The 19,934-nt window shown below is 40.2% G+C and overlaps 1 protein-coding gene across 34 annotated transcripts in view; it reads left to right on the forward strand.

Annotated features, from left to right (window-relative positions):
* ATP2B2 (ATPase plasma membrane Ca2+ transporting 2) overlaps positions 1-19,934 on the forward strand; it is a 408,804-nt gene that overhangs the window by 190,907 nt on the left and 197,963 nt on the right. The gene's annotated exons all lie outside the window — the stretch shown is intronic.

Below are 19,934 nucleotides of genomic sequence, written 5' to 3' on the forward strand. Positions count from 1 at the left end.
GAAATGAGGGTGCAGCTGCCACTCTGAAGCCTTCAAATGCCTCCTGAGTGCAGGCACTGCAGGGCCATGTTCTGCTACACTGAACCTGGGGAGGTTTCTCCCTAAAACCAGTACAGGAAAATTTGCTGATTTCAATTTTATCTGTCTAAAACAGCAAGTACACCAGAAATAAACCGTGAGTGAGATGTAGTATTTCCCCCCCTGACCTAGTAAAAGTTTTTCAGATTTTTATCTGACGTGAGAAATTTTAAACCTCAGTTGTGATGCAGTTGGAAAACAAGTTGTGTAGGCATAAGTTCTTGGGCTGGGTGTCTGTTTTAAGTGAAAAAGATGCCAATGGGGAAGAAAATCCTTAAGGATGGAGTTGATAATGAAGCTTGTGAACAGTGACAGTTTTGGAGAGTTGTTTCCAGGGGTAAATAACCTTCAGCACCATCAAGCATGGTGTATAATAACAATTCTTCTTCCACATCTTTCTAGTTGGGTGTGTTTTCCTTTCAAATTACTTTTGCTGAGGAGATGAACCAATATAGAACTGAAAAGCAAGCCTCTAGGGGCTGGCTTGTGACTGCTGACTGCAGGGGGCTAACCCAGGGAGGGAAAGCTGAATTTCAGAGCATCCATCCTGTGCTCCTGCATTGGCCTGAGGGGTGGGAAGGAGCTTGGCTTGGGAGGAGGACTCAAAGCATCTCCTTTGACTCTGTAAATGGAAACCTGCAGCTCAGTTTAACTGCCAGGTAGAAAAAAAAAGGGAACATCAATGTGCTAGCTCCTTCCTCTTCTTTGAAACCACTTGTCTTTCTCAACTGCATTGCACCCCCAGGTACAAAAATTAACAATTATGTAGAGAAAAGATGAGTGACACTGTCACCCCATGCCACCTAGGCTACTGCAGCCAGTACAGAATTTTTTTTGCTGAACTTCTGTGAAGCAGACCATCAGGTAATTCAGAGCCAAAATTGGCACCTGACAGCAAAAATAAGAAGTGCAGGAGATGGAAGGGCTTTAAAGACCTCTTTTTTTTTTTTTTTTTTTCCCCAGATGTGGAGTAAAAGGGTGTCTCTTGAGATGAATGCTACATGGACAGATGCCACTCAGCTACCTTCTTTTTTTTTCCCCTTGGTTCCTGCCACTACCTGCAGCCATGTGGCAGGCAGCAAAATTACCAATACTTGGGCATCAAGGTTTACCAGACAGTTTTTTGGGGACATCTTGTTTTATGAAAAAAAGCCCATCCCCATTTACAGATTTCTAATTCCCAAAGTGTGTGTTTGGCCTGGATTCATTTTGGGTCTTCCCTGTCCTGGTAGTTTGATTCCTCCCTGTGCAGCTGGGTGGGAAGGATGGGAAGGAATCGTTGAATAACATCCCAGATTTGTGTGTGAAACCCAAAGGAAGAGGAATCTGCTCCTGCTGATGTTCTGGTTTGTGCAACAGCTGTACAAAAATCAGCACAGGAAGTCCTACTTCTGATTATTGATTTCCTCAGCAATGGTGTTCTCCATGTGCCCCTTTTTTTCATGGTTCCCTTTTGCAGTCTGTGTTTGAAAGATTTCAATTTCTTTTCAACATTCTGACCACATTTATTATTTTTCTCTCTTGTTGGCCAGCTTCCCTGCCCAATTTCTTTTCTGAGTTTTACCCTCACATCAGATATTGCTGCTTTCAAACTTTTGCCTTGATTACCTGGGTGTAATTGAATTGATAATAATGGAATTATCAATTTTTTTAGGCTCGTGGCTTCTTAGGTCTGATGATTTATTAAAGAGTCGAAAAATGCATAGTGAAATCCATGCAGATTTTATGTAAAAAAAAGCCAAACATAACCAAACAAGTGAACTGAACTGAATAGATTTTTTTAGGTTTAAAATCTCTACTTTTCTGATTTGCAAACAGAAGTCAGCGTGGCAGAAGAAAGTGTAAAGAAATAAAATGGTCACCTGTCTTCTCATCAAAAGCTGTTGAATTGCTGTGCTCTTCAGCACAATATTTTACAAATATTCAGAAATATAACTGCCCAATCAGCATGACTAGGCTTGGAAGACTGACCTAACAAAGAGTATTTGTTGTCTTTGCAAGCTTATTACCGAAATATTTTTGCAAAGCCTGGCCTAATTTATGAGGGTTTAGAGAGGTTTCAGTCTTTAGAATTGTTTTCTCCTGAGTGATTTTCTTTCTCTTCTGAAGTTATTTTCGAAAGATTTGTCAGCTGAGGGGTTCCTCAGAGAAGAGTGGCAGCTAGGGTAGCTTTTTACTGTAGTTACTTTTCTGTGTATTCCTCTCTGGGTGTATGGTGACACTTCAGGCAGTGGTTTAACAGTGTAGTTTTGTTTGGGGGGTTCCAAGTGCAGTAGAATGATAGAATCATAGAATTGGCTGGGTTGGAAGGGACCTCAGAGCTCATCAAGTCCAACCCTTGATCCACTCCCCCCGTGGTTCCCAGCCCATGGCACTGAGTGCCACATCCAGGCTCTTTTGAAATATCTCCAGGGATGGAGAATCCACCCCTTCCCTGGGCAGCCCATTCCAGTGTCTGAGTAGTCCTGTGTTAACCATGACCAATTCAGTTTTTCCAAAATTAATTTTGTTTGGCTTTTCTTTTTTTGTTTTCTGAGCAGTATGAAAATCTCTTGAGAGAATCACGGAATGATTTGGGTTGGAAGGGATCTTAGATCATCATCAGGTCCAATCCCCCTGTCCTGGACAGGGACATCTTTCCCTAGATCCTGTTGCTCAGTTCCAGTCATGGGGCAGTCACAGCTGTCCTGGCCAACCTCTTCCTGTGTCTCCCCATCCTCACTGCCAACAATTCCTTCTTTATGCCCGATCTAAATTTACTCTGTTTTAATTTAAAACTCCTTCCCATTGCCCTGTCACCACAGGCCTTAGTGGAAAGGTTCTCCCTGTCTTTCTTGCAAAGACCCTTCCTGTATTGAAAGGCCATCATAAAGCCTTCCTGGGGGCAGAGTGTGTTATTTAATTGAAGTGTAGAACCCTTATTCCTAGAAACACCCCCCCCAAGCCCCAAGCTGTTATTTTAAATAGTGACTACAGTCTACATTAGCAGTGCTTGGGAGTGCAGGCACCAAGATGGTTTTTCAAACTGAACTGATCAGTATATTTCTCATGTAGACATTGCAAATTACAAAAATATTACATGCAAGAAAAATGTATTAAATCTGTTTGTTTATTCTTTCAATAAATCTACCTCTGTGAGTACTGCCAACAGTTCTTGAAGATACCTTGTCTATGGCTACAAATTTCTTGGAACAATAAACAACAGGGGCTGAACAGCTTTTCTAGACACAAGATCTCTTACTGTGTGTTCATTTTGGTTTTACTGAGGCTCTTTCAAAGAAAGACTGAAACTCAATACTGCAGTGAAGCTGCAAAAATAGAAAGAGAAGGTATGTTTTATGATTCCTCCTGGAAGAACAGTGCTCTCAGTGGCAAACACATGGAATATGTGTCCCCTACATAGAAGTATTAATCCTTCTTAAGTGAAAATACAAATGAAGCTCAAGTGGAATGTGGGTTGTGGAAGTCCAGTCCTAGGGTTCTGTGCAGCTGTACATGGAAAATCTTGCTGTCCCAGCCATTTTGCATAAAGAAAAAATGCCTGAGGTGTTACAGATGCTTTGTACAGTCTGGGCTGGATGAGCAGGAGGCAGATTGAGGCATTGTGCATTGGCAATTCCTTCTGGTGTGGGATGGGAAGTGGTGGGTAAATAGGGTGAGAGGAAGAGGTGCTCTGCAAGTTAACTGAGCAACAACTCCAGAGATTCCTCTAAGGAGAGAAAAATAGAGAGGGAGGCAAATATGCTTCCAGTTTGGAAGTTGTGTTCTCAACATGAAGTATTAAGTGGACTTGGCAGCTGTTTTGAGCTTGACATTGATGTTGTAATGAGCTTTAAAGAGCTGATTCCCAACACCTCCTGCTCCCCATCCCAAAGCCAGTCCCAGGGTGGTACTGAGGAGCAGGGCTGGAAGACACATCCCCAGGTAACACTCAGTCTCCTGAAAAACAAGTTCCTGGGGTCTCTCTCACTCAAGTGCTCCTAGCTGAAGAGAAGGCACAGATTTACACCCCTGCCAGCTGTTAGGAGCCTCCTGCTCCCTCTTGGCTGGGGCTTTGGGGTGTGAAAATGTGGATCAGGGTAGCAGGCAATATGGCAAAGCAGAGCAGCATGGGGAGAAGATCTGCTTCTGCTTGGTGTGAAAAGCAGATGACCAGAGCACAGAGTCCTTGTGCCATTTCAGTCACCTCCCATGTTCATCTCTTTTACACAGCAGAGTTATTTTACATTATATAATATGTTTTACATTATATACTTCTTAACAGCAATTACAAATTTCTCCTTATGGATTTGCACCGTTTCCTTCCAGAGCACCCAAAATAGTTTGGATTTCTCAAGTAAGAATGTGGTGGGTTACATTCTGTTTGTTTGGGGAAAGCCAGCTGTCATCTTGAAATTCCAGAAGCAGAAATAGATTGGTACCTGCAGTGTTTGAAAAGAGGTTAAAAAACCTCATCATGCTTGTCATACTTCAAGGACTTTTCAGCAGTGAGATCACTGTACCTGACATGTTTCAAGATTTTCATTAAGAACGTGGGCAAAATCAACCAGAAAGGAGAAATGCAGTGAAAATAGTTAAAATCAAATGAAGTAAATGCAAAATATTTATTTTTATGTTTATTTATTCAAAATATTACATTTGTCTTCCTGAAAAACATAGGTATATACAACATTACACATAAAGAGCACCCAGCATTTATCCATATGCTCAAAACCATGATTTTTTGTACTAAGTTAGGAAGTGGCAGTTTCACCCTTGTCTGTTTTCTTCCTGGCAGTATAGAATGAGAAGGGCCAAAAATGACAAATTTGGGGGTCTGTTTCATAACCAGGGTAGGCACGAGTTCAGTTTTGGAAAAAACCCACTGTTGGCATCTGTCAGTGATGGTCAAACTAAATGCAGGTCTGCATTTCACTTTTGATGTGTAAGCTTATGGGTGAATATTCTGAATTTCCTGAGGAGGCAACAGAGAATAGTTTTGTATTGCTTTTCTTCTGAATTGGAGGCAAATTGCTGGACAGGAGCCTGAGTAATAAAATTTGAATCCTATGTCCAGAAACAAAAATCTGTCCCATGACCATTGTAACTAATTTTCAAGTGATGTGTTAGGATATTTTTTGCTATTGTTTTAATAAAGATTATTTTTACCCAGACAAACTCAATAGTTTTCAAAATAACAATTTTCTGTCTTGGGGTAAAAATAGCATCTCTTTTTAGCAGAGGTTTTGTTTTTTTTTTTTTCTCTGTGCTGAAATGTTCTTTCAGTGAAGAAAAATCCACCCCAATACATAATAGAATTGTGGAGAGAGTTCCTTTGGCCATTGTAAAAGAATTTATGTCAGTTTTCCTCTGTGGAAGTGATACAGCCCTGTATGAATTGTCTTGGACTGCTTCTCATGCTGAGCTTGTGATTCAAAGATTAGAATATCTTTAGATTTTCCTGTTCCCCACTATCCTTTTTTATTTTTGCCCTTGTGCATATGATTAAATATGGAAAACATGAATACAGCTCTCCAGTGTTTGCAAAAGCTTTCCCCATCAAACTCACCCACTCATGATTTATAAATAAAAGTAAAGATATTTGCAAGTGTTTTATGCCCAAGTCTTCTTCCTAATGGTAGATCTTTGTTTCAGTATTACTTTCCACTATGCCATGTTAGAAGCTGGATGTGTGTTTTCAATTTTATGACTGTTTAAGCAGTTCTACAAATAATTCCCACAAATGTACAAAAATACAAAATGCTGTGCAAAGAGTAAAGTGGATTTTTGAGAGTTGCTGGCTTGTGTTTTTGTAATGTTTGTAAGTATTAATTTTTCTGCTGGGGACTGATTTGGAGACTGAAAATTATTTTTAAATAACATTGGTCAGCATTTTTTCTATTTCTGAACTTTCCTAAGATGCTCATACACCTAATAAAACTACAGATTAAGTTTAATCTAGGAGGATAAGTAGGAGCAAAATAAACTCAGTGTATGATTAACATACTGAATTTTTAGCCAATGGAATGAGTTTGTTAATATTAATCTCAAATCTCAGCAAGAAATTATCATCTTGGGCATTTCTAAATTCCACCTGGTAAAGTGAAAATTAATTCTGTTGTTCAGAGTTCACTTACTGAAACCTTGTTACCCAGACTGCTTGGTCTTAAGCTCAGGCTGAGGAGCAGTCACGAGGAGAAGAGATTAGTGGGATTTTTACAGATGCACAGTGGTTTAGGAAAACATATATGTGTTCCTAAAGTCAGCCCAAAATTTGAGGATTTTTCTTCATGCTATTTGGAATTTAGAAGAGGTAATATTTTAATTCTGTGCTAATATATATAATTCAGATTCTGGTGGCCCAATAACACATTTTCAGGCTACACCTTCCGCTGAAGCAAAGGGTTTGTTGCAAGATGAGACACTGGTGAGGAATGAAGAATAAATATCCCTCTACCCAGTGGCATTTATTTGTCACTGGGGCAGAGTATTTTCCCCTGACCCATTATCCATTCCTCAGATCACTTCTTGTAAACAAGAAATGATTTGAAAAAGGTTCTGGGGTTTTGGATCTGTGGCATAATGGTACCATGATAAAGCACTGCTTGACTGACTTTTTCCCTATGAAGCATTCACAGATTTATGCAGTAATGGCTGTGTTGGTATATACTTTGTAACCTGATAGATTTTGTCATTTGGGTAAGGGAAAACAACCTTTATCTTCCTTTTTCCTATTTCCTTTATTTTCCTGTTTCATCGTCTGAAAAATCTGTGGGAACGTGTGTGGTTTTTTTAGTCTGAAAGGAGAGTTCTGAAGCATCCATTTCTCTTTAGAAAATGCTTTGTGCTGGTGGTGGTTATGCAAGCTCTTCTGGCTGTTCTTATACTTCCAGGATAGTTTCTACATAAATTCAGATGACAGTCTGTGAAGATGGTGTAGTCTTTGTGATCTCCCTGGCCCTTGGCACTCGTGAGAAAAAAGAAAAAAAAAAAAAAAGAAAAAAAGAAAAAAAAAAAAAGAAGAAAAAAAATAAAGAAAAGAGAGAGAAATTTCTATTTTGATGTCTTCTATTTAATGGTTTTAGTGATGTGCCTGCATTTCAGTTTATTAAACAGCAATCACTTTGTGTGGAAATACTGGATATTTGGCACTTTAGTTGCCAGATCAGGTAAAACCAAGGCTCACAGTGTCCCTACTCTGGTCCTTGGTATTTTATAGATTCAAAGACTGGGGGGAGCTGAAGCAGTGGGTTTGAAGAAGCAGCTGTGCTACACTTCCTGAAGGGTGAGCAGCCAGTGGGCTCCTTGATCAATGAAATAGAAATATTTGAAACAGAACAGCTGCACCACTCTAGTAACTGGGAAATAGACTTTTCCAGAAATTGCATCCATTGAGATGTGCAACTTCCAGTCCTGCAGCCAGTTGTAAACTCTCTTCTGCTAAATGATTTATTAAAAGTTTGCCTTTGCTTTTTATTTTGTGTGGGATGGTGGTTTGTGTTTTTTTCTTTTTTCTCCTCTCCCTCATTAAAAGGGTCAGGATTTCTTTCTTACCATACAACTGACACTTCAGATCAAAACCCCAGCAAAGGTCAAAAAGCACTGATTTATTTTCTGTGTCCCTTTACCTGACCCGACTGCCTGACTGTTTAACTTGCTTAGGAGATGCTTATTTCTGAGTCAGCATTCTGGGGTTTTCCAGCTTTTCTCCTCTGCTAAAAGCTTTGAGGGGGATCTGAAAGCTCTCACAGCTCCCAGAGCTCCAGCTATTCCTGTAAATCAAGGTGGGATGAGCTGCTCCTAACGTGTTGCTCTTCCCAGGTGCCAGAGTTTGAGGATTTGTCTTGGGTGTCCTTGATTCAGCCCTGAGCCCTGCTCCTGGTTGGATTCTGAGGATCTTTTCACTTGGAATTTTCTGGTGTAGGAGCAGATAATGTACCTGGGCTCCTGGTTTTGTGGCCCTGCCCAGGCAGGGGGGTTGGAGCCAGATGATCTTTCTGTCTCTTCCAACCCAACCCATCCTGTGGTTCTGTAGAGTAGAAACAGCTTTAACATGTAAAGGGAACTTCCCACTGAACTCATCCTGGAGAATCTGTGTTCTCTGGGATCAGTAGTCCTGAAGTGAGAGGAGCAGATTTTTAAAGCTGTCTTTATCTTTTGGCCAAACCTTTGGGGCATTCTTAGTGTAACTTGTGCAGTTTCACTGTCATAAAAACCATGGTGGGGAATGAATTAAGACTGAGAACAGTCTAGGCTCAAATATACCCAAATATAATATTTAAATCCTCGTCTTAATTTTTGAGATTTAACATAGTCCACAATTAAATGATAACTTTGCAGAGGTTGAAAGGGTTTTTGCAACTTAGGCCTCTGCTGTACCTACTTAAAAAGATGAATTACCTGTGTGGTCCTTCTGACAAAAATCTTTTACAGAGCCTTAAAAAGTAGAAAACATTTACTTTTGAAACTTTATCCTCAAGCAGAAAATCTGTTCCATCAGAGGAAGTTCTGTCACAACAGATGCCTTTGGATGAATTTAGAGTAATGAAGTTGCTTGAGAGAATGATTGATCCTAACCAAGCATCAGCATGAAGGTTGGATAAAAGAAATGTGTGTTGGTTGTAGAAACTCTGAAATAAATTCAGTTTGTTCCCACTGTATTCCTTTATGTTACTCTGGCTTGAAAATTGCTAATGCTGAGTGATTAATGAAATGTAACAAAGATATTGTTGGGTGAAATTTTGGACCCTTGACAGGTTCAGATTGCTGCATCTCTAGGAATCAGTGGAGCAGGACTGTTTAGTCTTGCACCTCAGTTTACTGCAAAATAATAAATAAATCTTTCTCCTCATGCCTTGTTTTCCTGTAACATGTATTGGCTCTCATCCCAGGTGGCCCAGGGAGAAGGGGAGGTGTCTGCTCCAGGTCTCCCACCTGCAGCCAAGCAGCTCCTGGGGGTGCAGACCTGAGGACCTCCTCTTGGGGATGTCCCCCAGGATGTGAGATGCATTCAGCCTGCACAAAAATGCAGGATTTCAACACTTGTGCTTGGATGTTAGTTTGTATTCTGATGATAGTCACTGCTGTGCTAGAGGTTTTTGCAGATGTCTTGAGAATTTGGAGACATAAAGGCTGTCGTGCACTTCCCACTTACCTTTGGGGCAGTAACTTGACACCTTCATAAAATATTACTGCTCCATTGCTATCTATACATCTGAAAAATGTGCTGCAGAGGTGTGTCTGCCACAGCAGTGCTGCAGGAACTGAAAAATTATTGAGTTTGTTTTTCACTTTCTATAGATGAGGTCAAATTGCCTTTGCATGTGCAGATTTTGTAACCCTTCAGGAGAGATGTTGGTGGAATACTGGGGTATTTAATTATTTTTAATTTAATTAAATGCAGAGCTGGGGGGTGATTTTTTGTACAGTTGGTACCTTATGTGGTGTCTACCTTGAAGCTTTTTTCATAATTCATAGTTTTTACACTTCTTCTGTTCAGCCTGCAGAGGATGGGTATAAGCAAAATTATTTGGAAGATGAGAAATGGAAGGTCTGATATAAAGGTCACCTCTGAAACTGTAATGGATAAATCATATTGATGTAATAAAAACACTTATTTTAGGCTTTCAGTAGACAGGTTTTCTTTAGAAACCCAAGTTTCTTCTAAAAGCTGTTTTAAATGAGCAGCTTTATACCTAAGTTTGAAACTACATTACTTAATTTATGGAAATACAAGTAAAGGTGGGCTCAATTTTCTATTTCTACCCTTTGTCAGACTCATTGCTTCTCAGTTTTGTGATTAATTTAATTCTTATTTCTCCTGCATATTTCTTTGAATGAGATTTCAGATTTTAAAATTCAATTGCCTGTAGAGAAAAATCCAGTCCAACAGCTCCAAGTGTTTAATGGCTTGGGAAACAAGCAGTGTTTGAACCCTTCCACTGACCTTCCATCATCTCCATTTCTCTTTATTTCTTTTTCTTCTTCTATTTTCTTTATTTCTTCTTCTTTTTTTTTATTTCTTTTTCTTCACCTCTCATTCTTCCTTGAAATTCCACTCTCCTTTTACCTTTTCTGTATGAATTAATGCAATGGTTTCTCATATTCTATAGACTTTCTGGATCTTATCTCACACACTCTTCTTGGCTGCTAGTAAACATCTTCAAAACACAAATTCCATTAAATTGAGTGCCAACAGGGTTTGCTTTGCAGTGAGTTTTACCTTTTGCCTTTGTGAGAGCAACTCCTGACACACTTCCCCCCCCTCTTTCCCAAACTCATTGTTCATCTGTATGGACACAGGGGCAGTTTTGGCTGCCTGTGCTTGGGGCACTTTGTACTTTCTGCAGGTCACGGTGCCATTTGGGCTTTCAAGAATTGTGTAGTATATTTATTGGTTACTTTTTGCCTGCTCTAAATAAGCTCCATAGTCTGCTGTACAATGTGTGCAAATCCTTGATAAATCAAAGAGTTTTTTTTTCAGCAAAACCCAGTTAGAAATGAACTGGAAGTCTGGCTGGGTACATCTGGAGTGAGCAGAGCTTCAGATAGATGCATGGAATGCATTGCTGAGCAAACAGCTTTGATTTTACTGAAAATGCAGTAATTCCAGAGGCTGGATTGGAGTGTGAGTAGCTGTGAGACAGAACTGTAAGTATATTTCAGGGCACACCTGGAATTTCAGTGCTTGACCAAATCGGTGCAAAATATTTGCAGGACACCAGTAAAAGATGTGCTTAAGGTATATTTTGATTCTGCCATTCAACAGGCAGACTTGCTGTAACATCCTGGTTCAATAAGAACATGAAAACCAGCTATTTATTACAGTTTCAATGATTTCTTGCTCCAGTTCTTGTATAGACATGAAATATAAATAAAAGTCCATGATTTTTAAATATGTTCTTAGGGCTGTGTCCTAGCAAATGGATCTTTATCACATTTATCACTTTGACCTTATAAACTGGGCATCTTACTAACAAAAATCTCTTTTCAGTACTTCAAAATATTTTATGGATGTTGTACACAGTGCTTTCTTGTAGAGGTATAATTGTTTTATTTTGAATCACTTGCATGCTTCAACTGCACTTTTTTAACAGGGTGTGTACTGCTGCATTTTGTTTTAATTACCTACATTTTAACAATTTCTTTTAATAGCTGGGTGGATCTATTACTAGGATTTTTGGCATCTTTTTTAGCACTCACAAAACCAAGAATATGGGACTCTGTTCTTCACCTCAGCTGTGCTGCTCTGGAGGTTCTCTGTGTGTAAAATACTTTAAATTCTGATCAGTCACGAACCCATTAATTCACAGAATTTGATCTTCTAAGGTAAAAGTCCATCAATGCTTATTTTAAAATACAAAAGTGTAATTCTAGACTGTCATGGAAATATTTATTTAGGACCATAGTGCTATATTTTACAAAGATCTGTAATGTAAAAGAATCAGCCATTAATTTCATTCCATTTTCATAGTATGAGAGCAATAAACATAATTTGCACCATTAAAAAACAGTAAATTCACTGAGATAATTTGAGGTTGATTTTAAAAAGCTGTTTTAAAGCTTGCTTTCTTTTAGATATTTTAAAATTCTTTTTTCCTAATCACAAATCTGTCTTGCAGTGATGAGATAAAATGTTTATCCATGAGAAATTAATGAGTATTGGAAGCTTAGTGGGTAATGTTCAGGCAGTTTGATGGGATTGTTCTGTAGGTCAGAACCTCTCCTGGCTGATGCAGGTGCATTCATCAGCTTCTTGTTCAGGTCCATTCTAATGGAATGAGAAACAGGGAATGACTGATGGATGTTCAGAACAGACATATAACCAGTATGAACTCTATGTGTGTGCCCAAATATCTGTCTTTATAATCCCTCCCCCATAAAAATATTGGTTTGTATTTTTTAAATGTGGATTGCTACTACGTGGCTCACTTTTGTCTGCACATTTTTAAAAATTAAAGCAAGAACTTTCCTTTTTGCTTCTTTCCCCAAGCTTAGAGAGTAGTAGCTCAATGTATTTGTATTCATCACAGAAAATACCTCTTGCAACTCAATACAGGCAGGTTTTACAGGAATAGAGAGGTAGGCTTACACATGGTGTCAAGACCTCTGAAGAGCAGGTGGGACCTGGGAGCAGTGGCTTAGCTGCCTCTCCTTTTTTTTAGTATTTTAGTGGTTGACAGATTCAGGGCGAGAGAGACTGGGATTCAGTTTAATCTCCTGCTTGATCACATTTAATCCACTGCCTTTTATTTTCCAGAATACTTCCCTAACAAATACCTTGCATGAGTGTTCTGGGTTTGGTGGGAAGACTTTTTTTGCCTCTAGTCTTCCATTGCATATAAAATACTTCAGCTGAAGTGAGAATCAGAGGCAGTGGTTGCAACAAGGGGGGCAGCTGGGCTGGTGAAGGGATCCAGCACAGATCCTATGAGGAGAGGCTGAGGGAGCTGGGGGTGTTGAGGCTGGAGAAGAGGAGGCTCAGGGGAGACCTCATCACTCTCTACAACTCCCTGAAAGGAGGTTGGAGCCAGGGGGGAGGTTGGGCAGATATCCGTGGGACAAGAGGGCATGGACTAAAGGATTCTTTCCTAATATCCAACCCAAACCTCCCCTGGCAGAGCTTCAGCTCTGCCAGGGGAGGTTTGGGTTGGATATTAGGAAAAAATTCTTTGCAGAGAGGGTGATCAGCCATTGGAATGGGCTGCCCAGGGAAGGGGTGGATTCTCCATCCCTGGAGATATTTCAAAAGAGACTGGATGTGGCACTCAGTGCCATGGGCTGGGAACCACGGGGGGAGTGGATCAAGGGTTGGACTTGATGAGCTCTGAGGTCCCTTCCAACCCAGCCCATTCTAGGATTCTGTGATTCTAACTCTAATAGTTCCCTGTCTTTTCAGCAAGATTTCCTAATAGTGGGTTTTAAGAGCCATGATTTCTGGTTTAAGTGCTCCTAACTTCAGTGGCTCTTGTTTTGCTGAATCCTGCCCATGGCTTGCATTTGTTTGGTGGGTTCAGAGCTCTCTTCTCTCTGGCTCTGTAGCCTGAGGTGTGTGCACAGCCCAGGCTTGATTTTCCTGAGTGGGCACGGTGCATTAAGAAATGAGGAACACAGGAACTGACAGGGCAGCTGAAGCCCCTTTCTTTCCTGTCTTCTGCTGCAAACGAGTGAATTCTGCACGAAAATAATAATCTAGAATGGAGAACTTTAGAAATGTCATTTTATTTTCCGGGATTTGTTAATTAAAGAAAGCAATTACCTACTCCCATCCCCTCCTCTGGGTTTTGGGTTGCCCTGTTCTGTGTGTTTTGCATCCAGGGGCTCAGGGCTGCTCCTGCCTTCCTCAGCAGCTGGGAGAGAGGGAGAGGACAGAAATCCAGAGGGGGTGGAGAGAAAGTGCTGCCTTGCAGGGAAGGTGGGTGTGCTCTGACACATGTGCAGACAGCTCTGGCTATAGCTTAGGTAAGTACATCACATTATGGTCATTTGTGCCTTCTCTCTGCAATGGGGAGCTCTGCCTGCCTTGCATAATTCATCCTGGTTCAGTAACACAACCCCGGTGCTCGGAGGGTTTCAGGTACGGATGCTTTTAATGGCAACTTCCTCGCCATCCTTTGCTCTCCTCCGGGGTCATTTGCTGCTGGCTGGCTGGTTTTTGGTGTTCTGAGGGAGGGTGCACAAGTGCTGTGAGTAATGAGTGGCAATGGAGTCACTTTTGAAGTCCTAGGGCAGATCTGTGGGCTTTTCAGAGAGAGGGAGAATGGCCATTATTAGTTTGCACAGCCAGAAGGCAAACGATAATTGCTTTGAAGATGTCCCCTATGTTTTAATTTTAGAAAGTATGATAGTATAAATGATTCATTATAATGGAGCCATGTATGTAAAAGAAAAGCTAAACTATTACTGGGTTTGCAGGACTTAGTACTGAGTGATGATTATGTACCTGAAATATTAATCAGCTGTGTATATTCTCACTGACAATTGGCACATAGCATACTTTTTAGCTCATTACCAATGCAGTGTTTTGGGATGAATTTCATGGGTTACAATAAAAGTTCAATATTACATGGAATGGAAGGTAAACTATTTAGAAAGAGCTTGCTAATGTGCTGTATCAAATAATGGTTGTGCTTTGCACATATCTCTATATTGAAAACTTACATCCTTTCTATCTGAATGTGATCTTTTAAAAATATATTCCAAACCAGATTATGCCTTGTCAGAATTTCATGTGCAGTGTTGTTTCATTCTTTCTTCCAGACTGTAATTGCTGTTTGTATTTAACTCAAGCTTAAACATCAATAAGCACAGTATTCAAATAATTATTTTGGAGGTTATAGTATTTTAGTATTTGCTCCTGAACCAACTAAACCTGTTAAATGACTGAATTATGACTAAATACTTTAGTAGAATAATAAATGCATCACTATTTCTTCTCTTTATTGGAAGTAAGGTAGAGGAGAATAGATTACAGAATTATTTTTTGTAAAATACAGCTGCATTTTACAGGTTTTCATGCTTTATGTAGCCCAGTATTGCTTATAGTTAAATAGATTCTCAGTGCAGTTCTAGCTGACATTCAGATGGTAGAGAATATCTGGAAAGGGTGATATATTTGGATTTGCTAATGCCTATATGAAATGTGTAACATCTCTGAAAGGTACTAGCTGGGAAAAAATTCTCTTTAAAAAGATTTTTTTTTTTTTTTTAAGGATTCAAATTACATCTGAAGGTATTGGCAGACAATCTGCCATTCATCAATGTAGCTCAAAACCTATCTCAGCCCAAAGCTTTTTCTCACCCCCCCTGAGAGGAACAATCTATAATTTTCAAACTGTTCATGTGTGGGCAAGCCTGTGAAAGTGAATTCTGCCTGAAAATGCCCAAATCTGGCAAGACATGATTATGTAACTGGCATTGCATAATGATGCATTTAATGCTATTCTGATAGGAGTTTACTTTTATCTCTGTTTCTTTAGGAGAAAAGGTTGCAGGGATGTGACTAATTACCCTCCTTCTTTAAGGTTATCAGGTGTCCTAATTTTCAAGGAGTGTCCTTGCTAACAGGGACAACCCTACAGTCTTGGAGGCTTTATTGAAAATGGGGCAATGTTCTAATTTCAGAAAAATTCCATGTCAGCCAGGTACCTCAGCAACTCCAGAGCCTCACGTGGACTCTGAGGGCTCCCTGGCTGGCTGGGTGGTACCAGTGCTGGTCTGAGATGTGAAATCCAGCTGTCCTGTTTCTGGGGATATAAAAATCTTCCTTGTCTTAGATCTGAAACAAATAAATGGTTTTTAGTTGGGTTTTGTATGTTTGCTTCTCCTGCTTTAAAATATGTTGAGTTTTTCCTTTCCCAAGAGCTGCAAAGCCAAAGCACAGAGGAGAATGGGGCAGCCAAGGGGGGTTCCTTGTCCCACATGTCAGGAGAGAGCAGGCAGCAAATGTTGGAGCTTTGGAAGGAATTTCCACAGAGGTTGAAGCTAAATGAAAAGGAGGAACAGCTCACTGCACTCTGTTCTCAGGTGGTTGTCAAAAAAGTGGCTCTAAGAAGCATTTAGATTTGTTTGGCTACTTCCTGATCTCTGTACTCAAACTCAGAATGTTTTACATATATTTTAAAATAAGGAAGCCCTGGGATTATGTAAGGGGTTACCCAAGACCAAGACAGAGAAATCTCTGCCTTCTGGAGGAAAGACCTGAAATTCCTTGTTATTTTCCACATGGGGCAAGACATCTCTGGTTGCAAATACATCTGGAGGTTTCTTCTGTGGAAGAGATGGGTGGGAGTTCTGCCTCTCTGCAGTGTGGAAGGTCCTCCCTGGCTTTCACCAAAGCTCCTATACTTGTAAAAACCCTAATTATTTTTTGTATTGTAATTATTTTTTAATTAAATTAAATTTTTAATAAATTAAATTAAAATTATTATTTTTGGATTTTTTTTTCTAATTAAAACTCTGGTTTTCCTATCACAAAGACCCCAGTCAGTGTGAGGAAGTTGTTAAAGTGCTAAACCCCACTCCCCTCAGAGTTCTGGGGGGTTGGTTGCTCTGTGGTCTTCCTGGCATCCAGGATTTCTGCACCTTGGGTCCCACGGGTGCCAAGGATGAACTTGTAAATGTTCATGTAAATGAACTTGGCTTATTAGGGTATTTAAATGCCACATTCAGCCTTGCAATCTAATGTGTAAACCAAATAGGAAACTGCATGCATTTTTCATGGATGGTGGTGTGTCAGGACACCTGGGAAAACTTTCCTTTGGTGTTTTAAAAGGGATCACAAAGGCAGACAGGCTGCTTGGCTCTTTACTACAATGACAATTGTTTTTAAAAATAAACAATTGTAGTTACTGAGGCTTTATTTTGTAACAGTATAAATACTCGGTGTCAGTGTATCAACACCTGAATGAGCTTAAAAGAATGGAGTTTTTTATTTACAACAGCTGAGTGCTACCTGGGTAAGTGACAGCTCTGGTGTTTCATGACTTCCCCTTCTGTCATTTGGCAGGATAGGATTTCATGCAGCTGCCAGCTCAGTTTCTTCTCTTTGCTGGAAAGATTTTGTGCACTCCCACTTCTTGTAATTAAGAGTAACGATGCAAAATTTCCTCAGGGTTAAGAAAATTGCTGGAACCACAAAATAGAACAAACTGTAATTGCCTGGTTTCTTAAGTGGAGGTATGAAACTCCCAAAGAATTATGGCAGTCTTTGTGGGGAACTATCCTGGTGGTGTCAGGGGAAATGTCAGTCCTGAACAGCTGCTGGTAATTAATGGCCGAGGTTTCAGAGGAGGTGAAGAAATGATTTTTCTTAAGTGTTGGAGCTGTGTGCACCAGTAAAAGCATCCAAGGCACAATTTGTAAGCTCTTTAGCCTTGTAAAAATCAACAGAAGGGCGTTTGCATTTTCTTTATTAATTAAAGAGGGAACGTTTTAGTGATAATGCACCGTGTGGATCAGGACCTCCAGTTCCCATTGCTGCTAATGGCATTTGTAAGTGTTGCAAAATCCATATGCATCATAACAGAAAATGTGATTGAGTGCCTTACAGAGCTGTTCAGTCACTGTTTCTGAAACTTTTGGTGACTTGAAGTTGCCCAAATCCAGTCGTACTTGCATTTGCCTTCTAAAGAAGTTTCATCTCATCTGAATGTAACATATTTTGTTCACAGCATTTATTTATCTGAATATACACACATACCTGGCTCAGATTTAAAATGCTGTAAGTGCTCCTGAATCACAGCACATGGTGACAGCTGGGTTCCCTGTAACAAATACCTTTGCCCTGTTTGCAGCTTCTGTTGTTTGAAACTGTCAGGGCAAGATGTGAATGGGTGCTGATCTGTGGGCAGCACAGCCAGGCTGCTCTGGGCCTGGCAAGGGCTGCCAGTGCATTGGTAGCTGAGAAGTGAGGATGTTTGGAACATAAGATGGCATCAGACAGCTGGGCTGCAAAGCAGTATCAATACATTTTCTTTCATCTGAATACCAGTACTGGTATTTCCCTATTGTCTTGATTGGGTCACAGTTACTTCTAAAAGATTTAAGGGCTTCTGCTCTGTTTGGACATTTTTCTTCTTTCTCAGGTTTTTTCAGCTTGTCTGCATGACAGCAGTGCCTCCCCTGGTGCTACTGGCAGTCCTCTTCCTCTTCTTTTCTTTTTCCTTTCCTTTCCTTTCCTTTCCTTTCCTTTCCTTTCCTTTCCTTTCCTTTCCTTTCCTTTCCTTTCCTTTCCTTTCCTTTCCTTTCCTTTCCTTTCCCTTTCCCTTTCCCTTTCCCTTTCCCTTTCCCTTTCCCTTTCCCTTCCCCTTTCCCTTTCCCTTTCCTTTTCCTTTCCTTTTTCCTTTCCTTTTTCCTTTCCTTTTTCCTTTCCTTTTTCCTTTCCTCCCCTCTCCCTCTCCCTCTCCCTCTCCTCTTTCTCTTGTCTTCTCCACCAGTTGCCACTCCAAAGGTTGCTCCAGTTCTGCATCATTCCTGCTGCTGGGGTTCAGATGATGCTGTAAGACATTTAAGTGCTAAATTAACATCCTTTCCCATGCTAAGAGATGCTTCTACTTGTTATCTGTGCTGCCAGCTGCTTCTGTATGGCTTTTTCTAGCTGTGGGATGATTTTATTTTGGTTAAACATCAAAGAGCCTGAATGCACAAGTTCTCTCTTTGTTAATATTGTGGCTCCACTGAAGTACTAATTGGTGTGGTCCTTTGTTTTTCCACCACTTAACATAATTACTCCCTACCTCTGAGTGCATATTCAGACCTTTCCCCCAGCAGTGTCCTTCTGGATAAATTTCAGTCTTTGGAAAGTTGGTTGGTAACTCTCTGAGTGCTGTTCTGATTTGCTTTGTTCTGTCAGTATTGCTTTACCAAGGTCTCATTTTTCAAACTGTGTTTATGAAGCAAAGATATAGGTGATAAAACTAATAATCTTATAGGGCTAAATATTCATGCTCAGTTTTAGGTGTTGCATTCTCTTTTGTAAGTCTGGCTTGGTAGCTTTGTGAATGGAGATTTGTAAATGTAGCAAACTCCTTCATTGGTGGGAGTGAAGTCCCTTAATTCCAGTACTTTGTGGACTGGAGGAAAACATTTCTTAAAAGAATCTCTCATAAGTGGCCAGTCCTATGTGTAAGAAGTACACTTAAATGTTACTTGCAATATGTGACCTTGAGGTTCAAATGTGTTTCTGAGAATGTACTTGAGGTTTAGTTTTTTGATCAAATGGATGTGCTTTATTATTTTCTTTTTCTTTTTTTTTTTTTTTTTTTTCTTCCCCAGTGCCTGTTATGAAAATTTATCCTTCATTGTGAAGATGAAGTTCTGTTCCCAGTGACTTTGGCAAATTATATCCAGACTCTTCATTTCCTCTCAGCAGTGTAGGATAAATGATGGCATTGTACAAGCAAGGAAAGGAATTTGGTACAGAAGGTAGAATTTAAAAGTCTGTGATGGTTGAACTGAAATCATTAAACTTTTAGTAAATGTCATCTCCACTCTTTTGAACTTCCTCCCTCTGTTTAAAACTTGCAAGGTTGTACCTGGAGTGCTGTGACCAGGTGGGAAGCACAGAGAGAGGCTGAGAGGGGGGGTGGTTCAGTCTGGAGAGGAAATGGCTGGGGTGAATTTATTTTATTCTTACTGCTTTGTTCACTTACCCAGTGGAGGGTTATAAAAGGACAGAGCCAGGCTCATCTCTGAGGTACACAGCAAAAAGAATATGAGTTCATAGATAGAAGTTACAGCAAGGGAAGTTCCAGTTAAATGTCAAGAGCTTTCTCAGCAGGAGGATGTTCCAGGGTGGGAACAGTGGCCCAGACAGGGTTGGGAATCTCCATCCTCATGATATTCTGAGCTCAACTGGGCATGGCCCAGAGCTATTTATTCCACATTTGAAGCTGACAGTGAGTTGTCTAGATGACCTTCAAAGATCCTTTCCAACCTGAAGTATTCTAAGTTTTTGTTAGGAAGGTATTATTTTTTCTGAGTGATGTTTGCTATGCAGTTAAGTTTCAAAGGAGAGCTGCATGGAAGTCTGAGCTTTTCAGTGAGCCACATACAGCTCTAGGTCTGATGGGACCTCTTTGAGTGATGTGTTTTGGGGTCCTCTGGCAGTCTTGGAACAATGATTTAAAACTGGCAGTTCATGCATAGCAGCTGTTATGGGAGGTTTTGCTTTCAGTGTGTCCAGCGTGCCATCCTTTTTGATGGGTTTGGATTTTTACACAACAGATTTGTGATTTTCTCTTGTTCTGTTTATTTAGTTCCAGGTAGTGAAAGGAAGAGGGGAAGGTGCAGAAACAGGAGAGGAGGAGTGAAAGCAGCACAGTCTTGTCCAGCATAGGGAATTAAAAATAAAAAAAAAATAAGGTGTAGTCTCCAAA

Source organism: Heliangelus exortis, chromosome 12, assembly GCF_036169615.1.
Source record: "Heliangelus exortis chromosome 12, bHelExo1.hap1, whole genome shotgun sequence".
Classification (NCBI taxonomy): Eukaryota; Metazoa; Chordata; class Aves; order Apodiformes; family Trochilidae; genus Heliangelus; species Heliangelus exortis.